This window comes from Salvelinus alpinus, chromosome 31 (assembly GCF_045679555.1).
Source record: "Salvelinus alpinus chromosome 31, SLU_Salpinus.1, whole genome shotgun sequence".
NCBI lineage: Eukaryota > Metazoa > Chordata > Actinopteri > Salmoniformes > Salmonidae > Salvelinus > Salvelinus alpinus.
In genome coordinates, this window is record NC_092116.1 from 34,468,099 (window position 1) to 34,490,543 (window position 22,445).

At 44.5% G+C, this 22,445-nt stretch overlaps 1 protein-coding gene across 1 annotated transcript in view; it reads left to right on the plus strand.

Annotated features, from left to right (window-relative positions):
• The first annotated feature begins 8,835 nt into the window (after positions 1 to 8,835).
• Positions 8,836 to 22,445, plus strand: part of LOC139561675 (neuropeptide Y receptor type 2-like) — a 24,554-nt gene continuing 10,944 nt past the window's right edge. The window contains exon 1 of the mRNA XM_071378917.1: positions 8,836 to 9,331. The gene's annotated coding sequence lies outside the window, so the exon portion shown is untranslated. The remainder of the gene's footprint in view (positions 9,332 to 22,445) is intronic.

Sequence of the window (22,445 nt, forward strand, 5' to 3'; positions counted from 1 at the left end):
ATGATAAACATCAATATGTTCCCAGCATGTAAACAATACATGATAAACATCAACATGTTCCCAGCATGTAAACACTACATGATAAACATCAATATGTTCCCAGCATGTAAACACTACATGATAAACATCAATATGTTCCCAGCAGGGTAAACACTACATGATAAACATCAATATGTTCCCAGCATGTAAACACTACATGATAAACATCAATATGTTCCCAGCATGTAAACACTACATGAAAAACATCAATATGTTCCCAGCATGTAAACACTACATGATAAACATCAATATGTTCCCAGCATGTAAACAATACATGATAAACATCAACATGTTCCCAGCATGTAAACACTACATGATAAACATCAATATGTTCCCAGCATGTAAACACTAAATGATAAACATCAATATGTTCCCAGCATGTAAACACTACATGATAAACATCAATATGTTCCCAGCATGTAAACAATACATGATAAACATCAACATGTTCCCAGCATGTAAACACTACATGATAAACATCAATATGTTCCCAGCATGTAAACACTACATGATAAACATCAATATGTTCCCAGCATGTAAACACTACATGATAAACATCAATATGTTCCCAGCAGGGTAAACACTACATGATAAACATCAACATGTTCCCAGCAGGTAAACACTACATGATAAACATCAACATGTTCCCAGCAGGGTAAACACTACATGATAAACATCAACATGTTCCCAGCAGGTAAACACTACATGATAAACATCAATATGTTCCCAGCAGGGTAAACACTACATGATAAACATCAACATGTTCCCAGCATGTAAACACTACATGATAAACATCAATATGTTCCCAGCATGTAAACACTACATGATAAACATCAACATGTTCCCAGCATGTAAACAATACATGATAAACATCAACATGTTCCCAGCATGTAAACACTACATGATAAACATCAATATGTTCCCAGCATGTAAACAATACATGATAAACATCAACATGTTCCCAGCATGTAAACAATACATGATAAACATCAACATGTTCCCAGCATGTAAACACTACATGATAAACATCAATATGTTCCCAGCAGGGTAAACACTACATGATAAACATCAACATGTTCCCAGCAGGTAAACACTACATGATAAACATCAACATGTTCCCAGCATGTAAACACTACATGATAAACATCAACATGTTCCCAGCAGGGTAAACACTACATGATAAACATCAACATGTTCCCAGCAGGTAAACACTACATGATAAACATCAATATGTTCCCAGCAGGGTAAACACTACATGATAAACATCAACATGTTCCCAGCATGTAAACACTACATGATAAACATCAATATGTTCCCAGCATGTAAACACTACATGATAAACATCAACATGTTCCCAGCATGTAAACAATACATGATAAACATCAACATGTTCCCAGCATGTAAACACTACATGATAAACATCAATATGTTCCCAGCATGTAAACAATACATGATAAACATCAACATGTTCCCAGCATGTAAACAATACATGATAAACATCAACATGTTCCCAGCATGTAAACACTACATGATAAACATCAATATGTTCCCAGCATGTAAACACTACATGATAAACATCAATATGTTCCCAGCATGTAAACACTACATGATAAACATCAATATGTTCCCAGCATGTAAACACTACATGATAAACATCAATATGTTCCCAGCATGTAAACACTACATGATAAACATCAATATGTTCCCAGCATGTAAACACTACATGATAAACATCAACATGTTCCCAGCATGTAAACACTACATGATAAACATCAATATGTTCCCAGCATGTAAACACTACATGATAAACATCAATATGTTCCCAGCATGTAAACACTACATGATAAACATCAATATGTTCCCAGCAGGGTAAACACTACATGATAAACATCAACATGTTCCCAGCATGTAAACACTACATGATAAACATCAATATGTTCCCAGCAGGGTAAACACTACATGATAAACATCAACATGTTCCCAGCATGTAAACACTACATGATAAACATCAATATGTTCCCAGCATGTAAACACTACATGATAAACATCAATATGTTCCCAGCATGTAAACACTACATGATAAACATCAATATGTTCCCAGCATGTAAACACTACATGATAAACATCAATATGTTCCCAGCATGTAAACACTACATGATAAACATCAATATGTTCCCAGCATGTAAACACTACATGATAAACATCAATATATTCCCAGCATGTAAACACTACATGATAAACATCAATATGTTCCCAGCATGTAAACACTACATGATAAACATCAACATGTTCCCAGCATGTAAACACTACATGATAAACATCAATATGTTCCCAGCATGTAAACAATACATGATAAACATCAACATGTTCCCAGCATGTAAACACTACATGATAAACATCAATATGTTCCCAGCATGTAAACACTACATGATAAACATCAATATGTTCCCAGCATGTAAACACTACATGATAAACATCAATATGTTCCCAGCATGTAAACACTACATGATAAACATCAATATGTTCCCAGCATGTAAACACTACATGATAAACATCAATATGTTCCCAGCATGTAAACACTACATGATAAACATCAATATATTCCCAGCATGTAAACACTACATGATAAACATCAATATGTTCCCAGCATGTAAACACTACATGATAAACATCAACATGTTCCCAGCATGTAAACACTACATGATAAACATCAATATGTTCCCAGCATGTAAACAATACATGATAAACATCAACAGGTTCCCAGCATGTAAACACTACATGATAAACATCAATATGTTCCCAGCATGTAAACACTACATGATAAACATCAACATGTTCCCAGCATGTAAACACTACATGATAAACATCAATATGTTCCCAGCATGTAAACACTACATGATAAACATCAACATGTTCCCAGCAGGTAAACACTACATGATAAACATCAATATGTTCCCAGCATGTAAACACTACATGATAAACATCAACATGTTCCCAGCAGGTAAACACTACATGATAAACATCAATATGTTCCCAGCATGTAAACACTACATGATAAACATCAACATGTTCCCAGCAGGTAAACACTACATGATAAACATCAATATGTTCCCAGCATGTAAACACTACATGATAAACATCAACATGTTCCCAGCAGGTAAACACTACATGATAAACATCAACATGTTCCCAGCAGGTAAACACTACATGATAAACATCAATATGTTCCCAGCATGTAAACACTACATGATAAACATCAATATGTTCCCAGCATGTAAACACTACATGATAAACATCAATATGTTCCCAGCATGTAAACACTACATGATAAACATCAACATGTTCCCAGCATGTAAACACTACATGATAAACATCAATATGTTCCCAGCATGTAAACACTACATGATAAACATCAACATGTTCCCAGCAGGTAAACACTACATGATAAACATCAATATGTTCCCAGCATGTAAACACTACATGATAAACATCAATATGTTCCCAGCATGTAAACACTACATGATAAACATCAATATGTTCCCAGCATGTAAACACTACATGATAAACATCAATATGTTCCCAGCATGTAAACACTACATGATAAACATCAATATGTTCCCAGCATGTAAACACTACATGATAAACATCAATATGTTCCCAGCATGTAAACACTACATGATAAACATCAACATGTTCCCAGCATGTAAACACTACATGATAAACATCAATATGTTCCCAGCATGTAAACACTACATGATAAACATCAATATGTTCCCAGCATGTAAACACTACATGATAAACATCAATATGTTCCCAGCATGTAAACACTACATGATAAACATCAATATGTTCCCAGCATGTAAACACTACATGATAAACATCAATATGTTCCCAGCATGTAAACACTACATGATAAACATCAACATGTTCCCAGCAGGTAAACACTACATGATAAACATCAACATGTTCCCAGCATGTAAACACTACATGATTTAACATCAACATGTTCCCAGCAGGTAAACACTACATGATAAACATCAATATGTTCCCAGCATGTAAACACTACATGATAAACATCAATATGTTCCCAGCATGTAAACACTACATGATAAACATCAATATGTTCCCAGCATGTAAACACTACATGATAAACATCAACATGTTCCCAGCATGTAAACACTACATGATAAACATCAATATGTTCCCAGCATGTAAACACTACATGATAAACATCAATATGTTCCCAGCATGTAAACACTACATGATAAACATCAATATGTTCCCAGAAGGGTAAACACTACATGATAAACATCAACATGTTCCCAGCAGGTAAACACTACATGATAAACATCAACATGTTCCCAGCAGGGTAAACACTACATGATAAACATCAATATGTTCCCAGCATGTAAACAATACATGATAAACATCAACATGTTCCCAGCATGTAAACACTACATGATAAACATCAATATGTTCCCAGCATGTAAACACTACATGATAAACATCAATATGTTCCCAGCATGTAAACACTACATGATAAACATCAATATGTTCCCAGCATGTAAACACTACATGATAAACATCAATATGTTCCCAGCAGGGTAAACACTACATGATAAACATCAACATGTTCCCAGCATGTAAACACTACATGATAAACATCAACATGTTCCCAGCATGTAAACAATACATGATAAACATCAACATGTTCCCAGCATGTAAACACTACATGATAAACATCAATATGTTCCCAGCATGTAAACACTACATGATAAACATCAATATGTTCCCAGCAGGGTAAACACTACATGATAAACATCAATATGTTCCCAGCATGTAAACACTACATGATAAACATCAACATGTTCCCAGCATGTAAACACTACATGATTTAACATCAACATGTTCCCAGCAGGTAAACACTACATGATAAACATCAACATGTTCCCAGCATGTAAACACTACATGATTTAACATCAACATGTTCCCAGCAGGTAAACACTACATGATAAACATCAATATGTTCCCAGCATGTAAACACTACATGATAAACATCAATATGTTCCCAGCATGTAAACACTACATGATAAACATCAATATGTTCCCAGCATGTAAACACTACATGATAAACATCAATATGTTCCCAGCAGGGTAAACACTACATGATAAACATCAACATGTTCCCAGCATGTAAACACTACATGATAAACATCAATATGTTCCCAGCATGTAAACACTACATGATAAACATCAACATGTTCCCAGCATGTAAACACTACATGATAAACATCAATATGTTCCCAGCAGGGTAAACACTACATGATAAACATCAATATGTTCCCAGCAGGGTAAACAATACATGATAAACATCAATATGTTCCCAGCATGTAAACACTACATGATAAACATCAACATGTTCCCAGCATGTAAACACTACATGATAAACATCAATATGTTCCCAGCATGTAAACACTACATGATAAACATCTACTAGAAGAGTAATTGTGTTGTCAGAGTTTGACTGAAAGGTTCCATTATCAGACATCTATTGTGCTTTTGAACTGTGTGTGTGTGTGTGTGTGTGTGTGTGTGTGTGTGTGTGTGTGTGTGTGTGTGTGTGTGTGTGTGTGTGTGTGTGTGTATGTGTGTGTGTGTGTGTGTGTGCGCGTGCGTGTTTTAAAGTGTGTGTGCAGAGAAAACATCCCACTGAGCTGTTGACTACTAATTCATTAGGAAATTGTCCTCCGGCATTAAACAATAATTTAACTTTTCAACGCTGCCAAATAGTGACCTGTGTGTATGTATTCGGGGTGTGAACGTTAAGAAGATATCACAGTTATCACAAAACATATTATAGCCTGACCAGACGATAGGCTATAAAGGCCTGGGAAAGTTGTGTCATGTAAATAAAACCAGAGAAGAAGAGGGAAACTTTAGGCTACTTGGTGAATTTGCAAGACAAGACTTTGCGAGATACAGATTACCAAGAAATATGCACCATGGTTCTGCCTGCCCCCTCTTCTCTCTCCCTCGCGCTGGCCTGCCTGACCCCTGCTTTGGACTGGCCTGCCTGCCCCCTCTTCTCTCTCCCTCACGCTGGCCTGCCTGCCCCTCTCTCTCCCTCACGCTGGCCTGCCTGACCCTCTCTCTCCCTCACGCTGGCCTGCCTGCCCCTCTCTCTCCCTCACGCTGGCCTACCTGACCCTCTCTCTCCCTCACGCTGGCCTGCCTGCCCCTCTCTCTCCCTCACGCTGGCCTGCCTGCCCCTCTCTCTCCCTCACGCTGGCCTGCCTGACCCTCTCTCTCCCTCACGCTGGCCTGCCTGACCCTCTCTCTCCCTCACGCTGGACTGCCTGTCCTCTCTCTCCCTCACGCTGGCCTGCCTGCCCCTCTCTCTCCCTCACGCTGGCCTGCCTGCTCCTCTCTCTCCCTCACGCTGGCCTGCCTGACCCTCTCTCTCCCTCACGCTGGCCTACCTGACCCGTCCTCTCTCTCCCTCACGCTGGACTGCCTGACCCTCTCTCTCCCTCACGCTGGACTGCCTGACCCTCTCTCTCCCTCACGCTGGACTGCCTGTCCTCTCTCTCCCTCACGCTGGCCTGCCTGCCCCTCTCTCTCCCTCACGCTGGCCTGCCTGCCCCTCTCTCTCCCTCACGCTGGCCTGCCTGACCCTCTCTCTCCCTCATGCTGGCCTGCCTGACCCTCTCTCTCCCTCACGCTGGCCTGCCTGCCCCTCTCTCTCCCTCACGCTGGCCTACCTGACCCTCTCTCTCCCTCACGCTGGCCTGCCTGACCCTCTCTCTCCCTCACGCTGGCCTGCCTGCCCCTCTCTCTCCCTCACGCTGGCCTACCTGACCCTCTCTCTCCCTCACGCTGGCCTGCCTGCCCCTCTCTCTCCCTCACGCTGGCCTTTCTGCCCCTCTCTCTCCCTCACGCTGGCCTGCCTGACCCTCTCTCTCCCTCACGCTGGCCTGCCTGCCCCTCTCTCTCCCTCACGCTGGCCTGCCTGACCCTCTCTCTCCCTCACGCTGGCCTGCCTGCCCCTCTCTCTCCCTCACGCTGGCCTGCCTGCCCCTCTCTCTCCCTCACGCTGGCCTGCCTGACCCTCTCTCTCCCTCACGCTGGCCTGCCTGACCCTCTCTCTCCCTCACGCTGGACTGCCTGTCCTCTCTCTCCCTCACGCTGGCCTGCCTGCCCCTCTCTCTCCCTCACGCTGGCCTACCTGACCCGTCCTCTCTCTCCCTCACGCTGGACTGCCTGACCCTCTCTCTCCCTCACGCTGGCCTGCCTGACCCTCTCTCTCCCTCACGCTGGCCTGCCTGACCCTCTCTCTCCCTCACGCTGGCCTGCCTGCCGATCTCTCTCCCTCACGCTGGCCTGCCTGCCCCTCTCTCTCCCTCACGCTGGCCTGCCTGCCCCTCTCTCTCCCTCACGCTGGACTGCCTGTCCTCTCTCTCCCTCACGCTGGCCTGCCTGACCCTCTCTCTCCCTCATGCTGGCCTGCCTGTCACATACTATCTCTCCCTCGCGCTGGCCTGCCTGAGACAATCCACTGTCTCCTCAGCCCAGCCAGGCAATTTATAAACTTGGTCTCCACTATAAAAAATAATCTAGATTAACATTTCGGTTTTTTACAACAGTGGAGTTTTGTGTAAACCTTCCTGTCTGTCTCTCCGACATTTGCAACATTGTTTAAAAATTCTAATTTGATCTCTTGCTCTCCCATAGTAATGAACATGCCGAGAGTCGGGACGAGACAGGACAGGCAGGCAGCGTTTCTCAGCCAGTCGAAATCATGAATCAGCTGGCATCATTTTGTATGAATATATATATACAAAGAAATGTCAAATGAAAAAGGTATAACAAAAGGAAGTGCAGCTAGTTTGCAGAGTTTCCAGCTTCAGTTTGAAGTGATCGTGTTAGCTGTGTTGTTGGCTGTGTTGTTAGCTGTGTTGTTGGCTGTGTTGTTAGCTGTGTTGTTGGCTGTGTTGTTGGCTGTGTTGTTGGCGGTGTTGTTGGCTGTGTTGTTAGCTGTGTTGTTAGCTGTGTTGTTGGCTGTGTTGTTGGCTGTGTTGTTAGCTGTGTTAGCTGTGTTGTTGGCTGTGTTGTTAGCTGTGTTGTTAGCTGTGTTGTTGGCTGTGTTGTTAGCTGTGTTGTTAGCTGTGTTGTTAGCTGTGTTGTTAGCTGTGTTGTTGGCTGTGTTGTTAGCTGTGTTGTTAGCTGTGTTGTTGGCTGTGTTGTTGGCTAGCTCCTCTGAACAACAGAGTGTGTGTGTGTTGCATATGTCAGAGCCATCCACTCCACCTATTGGTTACCGTTGCTAATTAGAGCATACTGTCCAGTTACAATGGTCCAGTGGTCAGCGTTGACAACACTTCCATGACATATTCCTCTTACGTTCTTAATTACACAACGAAAAGGCCCAACCTTCCATGTAGTGTTGAAAAAATCTCTCTCCTCTCTTTGTTATCCCTTTCTCTCAGGTTTACATACACACACACACACACACACACACACACACACACACACACACACACACACACACACACACACTGACACACACCAACACACCAACACACCAACACACACCAACACACACCAACACACCAACACACACACACACACACACACACACACACACACACACACACACAGTTACATACATCCACTATTTACTGAGTCGACAGGGAAAAATATCTCATGGCCTTACAATATCAATATAATTTAGAGTAGACAGATTCCACTCCTCCCTCCGTCCCGGTTGGATAAGCTCTCGCTCACCATAAACTTACCGGATTTGCCTCGTGCGGTCCGCTCAGTCAGTCAGTCTCTTGCTCTCTCTGTTCAGTGCGCGCAAGGGAGGGTGAATGGATGTCACCGCGAAGCCTCGTGCGGGAAACACATCTGTCTCGGTTTTAACGTGGAATTAACAGAATCAGATCTCCAGGACTTTTAGGATATTTTTCAACCAATTGAAAACGGACAGTAGGCCTAAATGGACTTGACTAAATCAAACGGAATTCACATGAATATGGAAGGATTAAACGAACAGCAAACTGAGAACAACGGTCAATGTCATTACGCTCTAGGACCGTTTCTGTGATCTCTACCGGAATATAAGAGTTTGGCAATATTGTTGAGATTGACAATGACAATATAAAGGATAATTTTGTACATAGTGACAGTATATACTATGTTACTAGTAGGGCTCTATTGGATCGTTCTGCAGTGGATTGGAGAACTGAACACATATAAGTGGATTTGACGTCTGGGTGTGACAGAGGCAAAGGTAGGCTAAGTGTGTGTGTGTGTGTGTGTGTGTGTGTGTGTGTGTGTGTGTGTGTGTGTGTGTGTGTGTGTGTGTGTGTGTGTGTGTGTGTGCGCGCGTGTCTGTCCCTTCAACAAGCTCTCACAGTCTCACTTCAGAATCAGACGTTTGTACATAAATGTCAAATTTCGAAGGTGAAGTAAAAAATAAAATTTAAAAAAAGAGGGCGTAACCCTCGGAGCCAGAGACCACGGTTTATGCCGATGGTGCCTAGCGAACCGCAAGTCTACCTGATGGTAACCGCGTTCACCGTTGCCCCAAGTGGTCAGTTCTAAAGTTACCGCCCCAACGTCCTGGGTACCTGGATGGATGTACAATTTTGCCTTAGATCTTGAGCTCGCTCTCTCTCTGTCTCATTTTCTTACTCTCTCTCTCTCTCGCTCGCTCGCTCTCTCTCTCTCTCTCTCTCTCTACACACACACACACACACACACACACACACACACACACACCACACACACCACACACACACACACACACAAACACACACTAACATCACTACACTTCATAGTGTCTGTGAGCAGGTGTTTAAATATTTAACTTTTTTAAAACGGTCTCTTATCACCTCACATTCCAAGGATACGCCACTTTGAAGAGAGGTGCGTGTTTGTGCGCGCCTGTGCGTACTTTGGTTGCAGGTGGTGACAACTGTATTCGACCCGAGCACAATGTTGTGCATGCAGCCTTGATCAATAAATAGATTTACACTAAAAATAATTTGACAGCAGTGCAAGGACAGCTAATACTTTACGGCAAAAAAAAAAAAAATGGCGGGAGTCTTGGAGAGCTGTCAGTCATTAGGTCGCAAGCTGATAAGGACCAATTATAAGTTTGTTCGCGCCACGGGAGGTTGTTATTGTCACAGAACATTATTCATTAGTAGGTTAAAGCCAGTGAAATATTGATGCTGTCTGTTTCTCCGTAAATCCCTGCTGTGTTGAGATGCGTTAAGGTGTTATTGTTGTGTGTGTGTGGGTGTATGTTGTAATGTGGATATCAGAAATGTAATTTAGATAAAGGCTGTGAGCTGAAGAAACTAAACTAATGCTCTAAGATCTTTCAGATACAAACTTTTACCTAGAGAGAAATCATGGCAATTAAAATCACACTATTTGTGGATTTAACTAATAGAAACATCCCAATGTGAAGATATTAGTAAACTCTACCAGTCAAAAGTTTGGACACATGAAGGCCAGCATGAGGGAGAGAGAGGGGCAGGCAGGACCGCTACCTCCGCCTTTGTGCAAGGAGGTGCACTGCCAGAGCCCTGCAAAATGACATCGAGCAGGCCACAAATGTGCATGTGTCAGCATATGGTCTCACAAGGGGTCTGAGGATCTCATCTCGGTACCTAATGGCAGTCAGGCTACCTCTGGCGAGCACATGGAGGGCTGTGCGGCCCCACAAAGAAATGCCACCCCACACCATGACTGACCCATCGCCAAACCGGTCATGCTGGAGGATGTTGCAGGCAGCAGAACGTTCTCCACGGCGTCTCCAGACTCTGTCACGTCTGTCACATGTGCTCATGTGCTCAGTGTGAACCTGCTTTCATCTGTGAAGAGCACAGGGCGCCAGTGGCGAATTTGCCAATCTTGGTGTTCTCTGGCAAATGCCAAACGTCCTGCACGGTGTTGGGCTGTAAGCACAACCCCCACCTGTGGACGTCGGGCCCTCATACCACCCTCATGGAGTCTGTTTCTGACCGTTTGAGCAGACACATGCACATTTGTGGCCTGCTGGAGGTCATTTTGCAGGGCTCTGGCAGTGCACCTCCTTGCACAAAGGTGGAGGTAGGGGTCCTGCTGCTGGGTTGTTGCCCTCCTACGGCCTCCTCCACGTCTCCTGATGTACTGGCCTGTCTCCTGGTAGCGCCTCCATGCTCTGGACACTACGCTGACAGACACAGCAAACCTTTTTGCCACAGCTCGCATTGATGTGCCATCCTGGATGAAATGCACTACCTGAGCCACTTGTGTGGGTTGTAGACTCCGTCTCATGCTACCACTAGAGTGAGAGCACCGCCAGCATTCAAAAGTGACCAAAACATCAGCCAGGAAGCATAGGAACTGAGAAGTGGTCTGTGGTCACCACCTGCAGAATCACTCCTTTTTTGGGGGTGTCTTGCTAATTGCCTATAATTTCCACCTTTTGTCTATTCCATTTGCACAACAGCATGTGAAATTTATTGTCAATCAGTGTTGCTTCCTAAGTGGACAGTTTGATTTCACAGAAGTGTGATTGACTTGGAGTTACATTGTGTTGTTTAAGTGTTCCCTTTATTTTTTTGAGCAGTGTATATTTGTAAAGGAGTGCGTAACTGGTTACAGGGAAGTCAGGAGAGCAGAAATGCTTAGCAAACGGAGCCCTTTATTGAGGCGAACAAAACACGGCACTCAGAAAACTAAACACACACGGGTTACAATAACCCGGCGCAAACCAGCCTGGAGTACACATACATTTACACATAACACTTCCACACACAGACATGGAGGGGAAACAGAGGGTTATATGCAAGACGAGTAATGAGGGAATGCAAACCAGGTGTGCGGGAAAACAAGACAAAACAAATGGAAAATGAAAGGTGGATCAGCGATGGCTAGAAGACCGGTGACGTCGACCGCCGAACGCCGCCCGAACAAGGAGAGGGACCGACCTCGGCAGAAGTCGTGACAATATTTTAGATTTGAGAATCTTCAAAGTAGTCATCCTTTGCCTTGATGACAGCTTTGCACACTCTGGGCATTCTCTCAACCAGCTTCACCTGGAATGCTTTTCCAACAGTCTTGAAAGGAGTTCACACATATGCTGATCACTTGTTGGCTTCTTTTCCTTCACTCTGCAGTCCACCTCATCCTAAACCATCTCAATTGGGTTGAGGTCAGGTGATAGTGGAGGCCAGGTCATCTGATGCAGCACTCCATAACTCTCCTTCTTGGTCAAATATCCCTTACACAGCCTAGAGGTGTGTTGGGTCATTGTCCTGTTGAAAAACGAACGATAGTCCCACTAAGCGCAAACCAGATGGGATGGCGTATCACTGCAGAATGCTGTGGTAGCAATGCTGGTTAAATCACTGACAGTGTCACCAACAAAGCAGCCCCACACCATCACACGTCCTCCTCCATGTTTCACGGGAGATGTTTCCATGGGAACCACACATGAGGAGATCCTCCATTCACCTATTCTGCATCTCACAAATACACAGCGGTTAGAACCAAAAATCTCAATATTAGTTGTATTAGTAATTGTGGCAGTAGTGTTATTAGTATTAGTAGTTGTAGCAATAGTTGTAGTAGTAGTTTTATTAGTTGTATTAGTAGTTGTAGCAGTAGTTTTATTAGTTGTATTAGTAGTTGTAGCAGTAGTTTTATTAGTTGTATTAGTAGTTGGAGCAGTAGTTTTATGAGTTGTATTAGTAGTTGTAGTAGTAGTGGTCAAATAGCATGGTCAAATAATAATAATCACATTGGTTGTCGAGAGTGCAACAAGTCAGAACCTCAGGAGTAAATGTCAGTTGGCTTTTCATAGCTGATCATTAAGAGTATCTCTACCGCTCCTGCTGTCTCTAGAGAGTTGAAAACAGCAGGTCTGGGACAGGTAGCACGTCTGGTGAACAGGTCAGGGTTCCATAGCTGCAGGCAGAACAGTTGAAACTGGAGCAGCAGCACGGCCAGGTGGACTGGGGACAGCAAGGAGTCACCGTGCCAGGTAGCCCTGAGGCATGGTCCTAGGGCTCAGGTCCTCCGCGAGAGAGAAAGAGAGAAAGAGAGAAAGCGGATAAGACAGGAGAAGTACTCCAGATATAACAAACTGACCCTAGCCCCCCGACACATTACTGCAGCATAAATACTGGAGGCTGAGACAGGAGGGGTCAGGAGACACTGTGGCCCCATCCGATGATACCCCCGGACAGGGCCAAACAGGCAGGATAAAACCCCACCCACTTTGCCAAAGCACAGCCCCCACACCACTAGAGGGATATCTTCAACCACCAACTTACCATCCTGAGACAAGGCCAAGTATAGCCCACAAAGATCTCCGCCATGACACAACCCAAGGGGGGGGCGCCAACCCAGACAGGAAGATCACGTCAGTGACTCAACCCACTCAAGTGACGCACCCCTCCCAGGGACGGCATGGAAGAGCACCAGTAAGCCAGTGACTCAGCCCCTGTAATAGGGTTAGAGGCAGAGAATCCCAGTGGAGAGAGGGGAACCGGCCAGGCAGAGACAGCAAGGGCGGTTCGTTGCTCCAGATCCATGATCATTATTATTATTATTATTATTATCATTATTATTATTAATATTATTATTATTATTATCATTATTATTATTATTATTATTATTATTATTATCATCATTATTATTATTATTATTATTATTTCATTGATATTGTTATTATTAGACACTAGTTGCCATATTATCCTTGTTTTTAAATATTGTTTGTCTTCGTTTTTTCATCTTGAAAACGTATCTCAAGACATTTCATCATGTAAAATAAATAAATAAATAATGCCTTGGATCAGAAGGCTAGGTAGTGGAACCTCGGATTGAACACACACACACACACTCACCCACACACACACACACACACACACACACACACACACACACACACACACACACACACACACACACACACACACACACACACACACACACACACACACACACACACACACACACACACACACACACACACACACACACACACACACACACCATACACAAGTGCGCGCAGACACACTTCCTTCCCACAAGTCTGCGCAGCGGGAAACAGTTTGCAAAATTACATTATTTAGGTTCCGTGTCACATCGCTTATCTCCACATTATGGCCGTAATAACTGAATGTCAGGGTGTGTGTGTTTCTGTTAGTGTGTGTGGGGTTGTGTGTGTGTGTGTTTGTTAATAAATGAACCTAATAATTGCTGTACCGCTCGTTGCTAAGGCGGCAGGTTGACATGGTTTAACCACTGTATTGACACAATTAATGAGTGTGTGTTTATACCTGAACACACAAACACACCCACCCACACACTGTTATTAGACTGATCGCTATACGTTTAATAACAAAGGTCTGAGTCTTGTAGCTGTATGATCGATGGAAGAGGGTAGGTATTATGTCCCTGGTCAAAGATGCAATACAATATAGGAAGAGGATGCCATCTGGGTTATATACACTTCTCTGGACCCTGTTGGTTCACCTGCACTCAGTAATGTAGTCTCTCTCTCTCTGTCTCTCTCTCTCTCTCTCTCTCTCTCAATTCAATTCAATTCAATTCAATTCAATTTTTTTTCAATTCAAGGGGCTTTATTGGCATGGGAAACATGTGTTAACATTGCCAAAGCAAGTGAGGTAGGTAATATACAAAAGTCAAATAAACAATAAAAATGAACAGTAAACATTACACATACAGAAGTTTCAAAACAATAAAGACATTACAAATGTCATATTATATATATGCAGTGTTGTAACAATGTACAAATGGTTAAAGCACACAAGTTAAAATAAATAAACATAAATATGGGTTGTATTTACAGTGGTGTTTGTTCTTCACTGGTTGCCCTTTTCTTGTGGCAACAGGTCACAAATCTTGCTGCTGTGATGGCACACTGTGGAATTTCACCCAGTAGATATGGGAGTTTATCAAAATTGGATTTGTTTTCGAATTCTTTGTGGATCTGTGTAATCTGAGGGAAATATGTCTCTCTAATATGGTCATACATTGGGCAGGAGGTTAGGAAGTGCAGCTCAGTTTCCACCTCATTTTGTGGGCAGTGTGCACATAGCCTGTCTTCTCTTGAGAGCCATGTCTGCCTACGGCGGCCTTTCTCAATAGCAAGGCTATGCTCACTGAGTCTGTACATAGTCAAAGCTTTCCTTAAGTTTGGGTCAGTCACAGTGGTCAGGTATTCTGCCACTGTGTACTCTCTGTTTAGGGCCAAATAGCATTCTAGTTTGCTCTGTTTTTTTGTTAATTCTTTCCAATGTGTCAAGTAATTATCTTTTTGTTTTCTCATGATTTGGTTGGGTCTAATTGTGCTGTTGTCCTGGGGCTCTGTGGGGTGTGTTTGTGTTTGTGAACAGAGCCCTAGGACCAGCTTGCTTAGGGGACTCTTCTCCAGGTTCATCTCTCTGTAGGTGATGGCTTTGTTATGGAAGGTTTGGGAATCGCTTCCTTTTAGGTGGTTGTAGAATTTAACGGCTCTTTTCTGGATTTTGATAATTAGTGGGTATCGGCCTAATTCTGCTCTGCATGCATTATTTGGTGTTCTACGTTGTACACGGAGGATATTTTTGCAGAATTCTGCATGCAGAGTCTCAATTTGGTGTTTGTCCCATTTTGTGAAATCTTGGTTGGTGAGCGGACCCCAGACCTCACAACCATAAAGGGCAATGGGCTCTATGACTGATTCAAGTATTTTTAGCCAGATCCTAATTGGTATGTTGAAATTTATGTTCCTTTTGATGGCATAGAAGGCCCTTCTTGCCTTGTCTCTCAGATCGTTCACAGCTTTGTGGAAGTTACCTGTGGTGCTGATGTTTAGGCCGAGGTATGTATAGTTTTTTGTGTGCTCTAGGGCAACGGTGTCTAGATGGAATTTGTGGTCCTGGTGACTGGACCTTTTTTGGAACACCATTATTTTGGTCTTACTGAGATTTACTGTCAGGGCCCAGGTCTGACAGAATCTGTGCAGAAGATCTAGGTGCTGCTGTAGGCCCTCCTTGGTTGGTGACAGAAGCACCAGATCATCAGCAAACAGTAGACATTTGACTTCGGATTCTAGTAGGGTGAGACCGGGTGCTGCAGACTGTTCTAGTGCCCGCGCCAATTCGTTGATATATATGTTGAAGAGGGTGGGGCTTAAGCTGCATCCCTGTCTCACCCCACGACCCTGTGTGAAGAAATGTGTGTGTTTTTTGCCAATTTTAACCGCACACTTGTTGTTTGTGTACATGGATTTTATAATGTCGTATGTTTTACCCCCAACACCACTTTCCATCAATTTGTATAGCAGACCCTCATGCCAAATTGAGTCGAAGGCTTTTTTGAAATCAACAAAGCATGAGAAGACTTTGCCTTTGTTTTGGTTTGTTTGGTTGTCAATTAGGGTGTGTAGGGTGAATACATGGTCTGTTGTACGGTAATTTGGTAAAAAGCCAATTTGACATTTGCTCAGTACATTGTTTTCATTGAGGAAATGTACGAGTCTGCTGTTAATGATAATGCAGAGTATTTTCCCAAGGTTACTGTTGACGCATATTCCACGGTAGTTATTGGGGTCAAATTTGTCTCCACTTTTGTGGATTGGGGTGATCAGTCCTTGGTTCCAAATATTGGGGAAGATGCCAGCGCTAAGGACGATGTTAAAGAGTTTTAGTATAGCCATATATTTTTATTCATTTAGTATATATTTTTTAGTATATATTTTTATTTCATTTAGTATGTCTCTCTCTCTCTCTCTCTCTCTCTCTCTCTCTCTCTCTCTCTCTCTCTCTCTCTCTCTCTCTCTCTCTCTCTCTCTCTCTCTCTCTCTCTCTCTCTCTCTCTCTCGCTGTCTCTCTCTCTCTCTCTCTCTCTCTCTCTCTCTCTCTCTCTCTCTCTCTCTCTCTCTCTCTCTCTCTCTCTCTCTCTCTCTCTCTCTCTCTCTCTCTCTCTCTCTCTCTCTCTCTCTCTCTCTCTCTCTCTCTCTCTCGCTGTCTCTCTCTCTCTGTCTCTCTCTCTCTCTCTCTCTCTCTCTCTCTCTCGCTGTCTCTCTCTCTGTCTCTCTCTGTCTCTCTCTCTCTCTCGCTGTCTCTCTCTCTGTCTCTCTCTGTCTCTCTCTCTCTCTCGCTGTCTCTCTCTCTGTCTCTCTCCCTCTCTCTCTCTCTCTGTCTCTCTCTCTCTCTCTCTCTCTCTCTCTCTCTCTCTCTCTCTCTCTCTCTCTCTCTCTCTCTCTCTCTCACTCTCTCTGTCTCTCTCTCTATATATATATATGTATATATGTCTCTATATCTATATCTCTCTATATATATATATGTATATATGTCTCTATATCTATATCTCTCTATATATATCAAAATGTTACCACTCAGCCACAGTGACTGTCTCTGTTACCACATGTTACCACCCAGTCACAGTGACTGTCTCAACATGTTACCACCCAGCCACAGTGACTGACTCTGTTACCACATGTTACCACCCAGTCACAGTGACTGTCTCAACATGTTACCACCCAGCCACAGTGACTGTCTCAACATGTTACCACCCAGCCACAGTGACTGTCTCAACATATTACCACCCAGCCACAGTGACTGTCTCAACATGTTACCACCCAGCCACAGTGACTGTCTCAACATATTACCACCCAGCCACAGTGACTGTCTCAACATGTTACCACCCAGCCACAGTGACTGTCTCAACATATTAACACCCAGCCACAGTGACTGTCTCAACATATTACCACCCAGCCACAGTGACTGTCTCAACATGTTACCAACCTGACTGTCTCTATTGCCACAAGTTTAGTTTTTGCGTCTTGTACTTTCGGTTTTGTACACCAGCTTCAAACAGCAGATTTGTTTTTTTTGAGGGGTGCAATTGAAAATATACTTCACAGCAGTTTAGACGGTACAATGATTCTCTACACTATATATTGCTTGTTTTGTTTGGTCAAAACTGAAATGAAGCGAACTATTCGAATTTCATCAAGCAGAAGATAGCGGCGTGATTTCTACAATTTTTTCACTTCCGTTCTCAGAACCTTTCAAAAACGTTCCGTTTTACCGGTCAGGAAACGTACGGCTTCATTCCCAGAACCAATGGGGAAACCAAAACAGTACGTTCCCACAACTTCAAAGGTACAACATGTGCTAGCTGGGTTCAAACCTATTTATTTTTCTCTCCCTCCCCCTCCTCTCTGTATCTCAGGAAAGAGGTTCAGCTCTTCCCTTCTGGCAAGGTACTGGTACCCCTCATAAGTAAGCATTTCACTGTTAGTCTACACCTGTTGTTTACCAAGGATGTGACAAATAAAATTATATTTGACCTCTGATCCAGGTCACCGCCTAGCTCCAGGCGCTCTTACACACGCTGTGTGTGTGTGCGCGCGTGTGTGTGTGTGTGTGTGTGTGTGTGTGTGTGTGTGTGTGTGTGTGTGTGTGCGTGCGTGCGTGCGTGCGTGCGTGCGTGCGTGCGTGCGTGCGTGTGTGTGTGTGCGTGTTTCCTTGTCTTTAAGTGAAAGCACACACTTGAACGCACAAATTCACTCAGCAAGTTGCCTCCAGCAGTATTCTGTTACCACATGTCACCATCCAGCAACAGTGACTGTCTCTGTTACCACATGTTACCACCCAGCCACAGTGACTGTCTCTGTTACCACATGTCACCACCCAGCCACAGTAACTGTCTCTGTTACCACATGTTACCACCCAGCCACAGTAACTGTCTCTGTCACCACATGTTACCAACCAGCCACAGTGACTGTCTCTGTTACCACATGTCACCACCCAGCCACAGTAACTGTCTCTGTTACCACATGTTACCACCCAGCCACAGTGACTGTCTCAACATGTTACCACCCAGCCACAGTGACTGTCTCAACATGTTACCACCCAGCCACAGTGACTGTCTCTGTTACCACATGTTACCACCCAGCCACAGTAACTGTCTCTGTTACCACAGGTTACCACCCAGCCACAGTGACAGTCTCTGTTACAACAGGTTACCACCCAGCCACAGTAACTGTCTCTGTTACCACATGTTACCACCCAGCAACAGTGACTGTCTCTGTTACCACAGGTTACCACCCAGCCACAGTGACTGTCTCAACATGTTACCACCCAGCCACAGTGACAGTCTCTGTTACCACAGGTTACCACCCAGCCACAGTGACTGTCTCAACATGTTACCACCCAGCCACAGTGACTGACTCTGTTACCACATGTTACCACCCAGCAACAGTGACTGTCTCTGTTACCACAGGTTACCACCCAGCCACAGTAACTGTCTCTGTTACCACATGTTACCACCCAGCCACAGTGACTGTCTCTGTTACCACAGGTTACCACCCAGCCACAGTGACTGTCTCAACATGTTACCACCCAGCCACAGTGACTGTCTCTGTTACCACATGTTACCACCAAGCCACAGTGACAGTCTCTGTTACCACAGGTTACCACCCAGCCACAGTGACAGTCTCAACATGTTACCACCCAGCCACAGTGACTGTCTCAACATGTTACCACCCAGCCACAGTGACTGTCTCTGTTACCACATGTTACCACCCAGCCACAGTGACTGTCTCAACATGTTACCACCCAGCCACAGTGACTGTCTCAACATATTACCACCCAGCCACAGTGACTGTCTATAACATATTACCACCCAGCCACAGTGACTGTCTCAACATGTTACCACCAAGCCACAGTGACTGTCTCAACATGTTACCACCCAGCCACAGTGACTGTCTCAACATGTTACCACCCAGCCACAGTGACTGACTCTGTTACCACATGTTACCACCCAGTCACAGTGACTGTCTCAACATGTTACCACCCAGCAGCAGTGACTGTCTCTGTTACCGCATGTCACCATCCAGCCACAGTGACTGTCTCTGTTACTACATGTTACCACCCAGCCACAGTAACTGTCTCTGTTACCACAGGTTACCACCCAGCCACAGTGATTGTCTCTGTTACCACATGTTACCACCCAGTCACAGTGACTGTCTCAACATGTTACCACCCAGCCACAGTGACTGTCTCTGTTACCACATATTACCACCCAGCCACAGTAACTGTCTCTGTTACCACATGTTACCACCCAGTCACAGTGACTGTCTCAACATGTTACCACCCAGCCACAGTGACTGTCTCTGTTACCACATATTACCACCCAGCCACAGTAACTGTCTCTGTTACCACAGGTTACCACCCAGCCACAGTGACTGTCTCTGTTACCACATGTTACCACCCAGCCACAGTAACAGTCTCTGTTACCACAGGTTACCACCCAGCCACAGTGACTGTCTCAACATGTTACCACCCAGCCACAGTGACTGTCTCTGTTACCACATGTTACCACCCAGCCACAGTAACTGTCTCTGTTACCACATGTTACCACCCAGCAACAGTGAATGTCTCTGTTACCACATGTTACCACCCAGCCACAGTGACTGTCTCAACATGTTACCACCCAGCAACAGTGACTGACTCTGTTACCACATGTTACCACCCAGTCACAGTGACTGTCTCAACATGTTACCACCCAGCCACAGTGACTGTCTCTGTTACCACATGTTACCACCCAGCCACAGTGACTGTCTCTGTTACCACATGTTACCACCCAGTCACAGTGACTGTCTCAACATGTTACCACCCAGCAGCAGTGACTGTCTCTGTTACCGCATGTCACCATCCAGCCACAGTGACTGTCTCTGTTACCACATGTCACCATCCAGCCACAGTGACTGTCTCTGTTACCACATGTTACCACCCAGCAAAAGTGACTGTCTCTGTTACCACAGGTTACCACCCAGACACAGTGACTGTCTCAACATGTTACCACCCAGCCACAGTGACTCTCTCTGTTACCACATGTTACCACCCAGCCACAGTGACTGTGTCTGTTACCACATGTTACCACCCAGCCACAGTGACTGTCTCAACATTTTACCACCCAGCCACAGTGACTGTCTCTGTTACCACAGGTTACCACCCAGCCACAGTGACTCTCTCTGTTACCACATGTTACCACCCAACCACAGTGACTGTGTCTGTTACCACATGTTACCACCCAGCCACAGTAACTGTCTCTGTTACCACAGGTTACCACCCAGCAAGAGTGACTGTCTCTGATTCCACATGTTACCACCCAGCCACAGTGACAGTCTCTGTTACCACAGGTTACCACCCAGCCACAGTGACTGTCTCAACATGTTACCACCCAGCCACAGTGACTGACTCTGTTACCACATGTTACCACCCAGTCACAGTGACTGTCTCAACATGTTACCACCCAGCCACAGTGACTCTCTCTGTTACCACATGTTACCACCCAGTCACAGTGACTGTCTCAACATGTTACCACCCAGCCACAGTGACTGTCTCTGTTACCACATGTTACCACCCAGTCACAGTGACTGTCTCAACATGTTACCACCCAGCCACAGTGACTGTCTCTGTTATCGCATGTCACCATCCAGCCACAGTGACTGTCTCAGTTACCACATGTTACCACCCAGCCACAGTGACTGTCTCTGTTACCACAGGTTACCACCCAGACGCAGTGACTGTCTCAACATGTTACCACCCAGCCACAGTGACTGTCTCTGTTACCACATGTTACCACCCAGCCACAGTAACTGTCTCTGTTACCACATATTACCACCCAGCAACAGTGACTGTCTCTGTTACCATAGGTTACCACCCAGCCACAGTGACTGTCTCAACATGTTACCACCCAGCCACAGTGACTGACTCTGTTACCACATGTTACCAACAAATCACAGTGACTGTCTGTTACAATCAAATTTCAATCAAATGTATTTATAAATACCATCTTCCATCAGCATAATGTCACAAAGTGCTGTACAGAAACCCAGCCTAAAACCCCAAACAGCAAGCAATGCAGATGTAGAAGCACGGTGGCTAGGAAAAACTCCCTAGAAAGGCCAGGACCTAGGAAGAAACCTAGAGAGGAACCAGGCTATGAGGGGTGGCCAGTTCTCTTCTGGCTGTGCCGGGTGGAGATTATAACAGAATATGGCCAAGATGTTCAAATGTTCATAGATGACCAGCAGGGTCAAATAATATTAATCACAGTGGTTATAGAGGCTGCAACAGGTCAGCACCTCAGGAGTAAATGTCAGTTGGCTTTTCATAACCGATCATTCAGAGTATCTCTACCGCTCCTGCTGTCTCTAGAGAGTTGAAACCAGCAGGTCTGGGACAGGTAGCACGTCTGGTGAACAGCTCAGGGTTCCATAGTCGCAGACAGAACAGTTGAAACTGGAGCAGCAGCACGGCCAGGTGGACTGGGGACAGAAAGAAGTCATCAGGCCAGGTAGTCCTGAGGCATGGTCCTAGGGC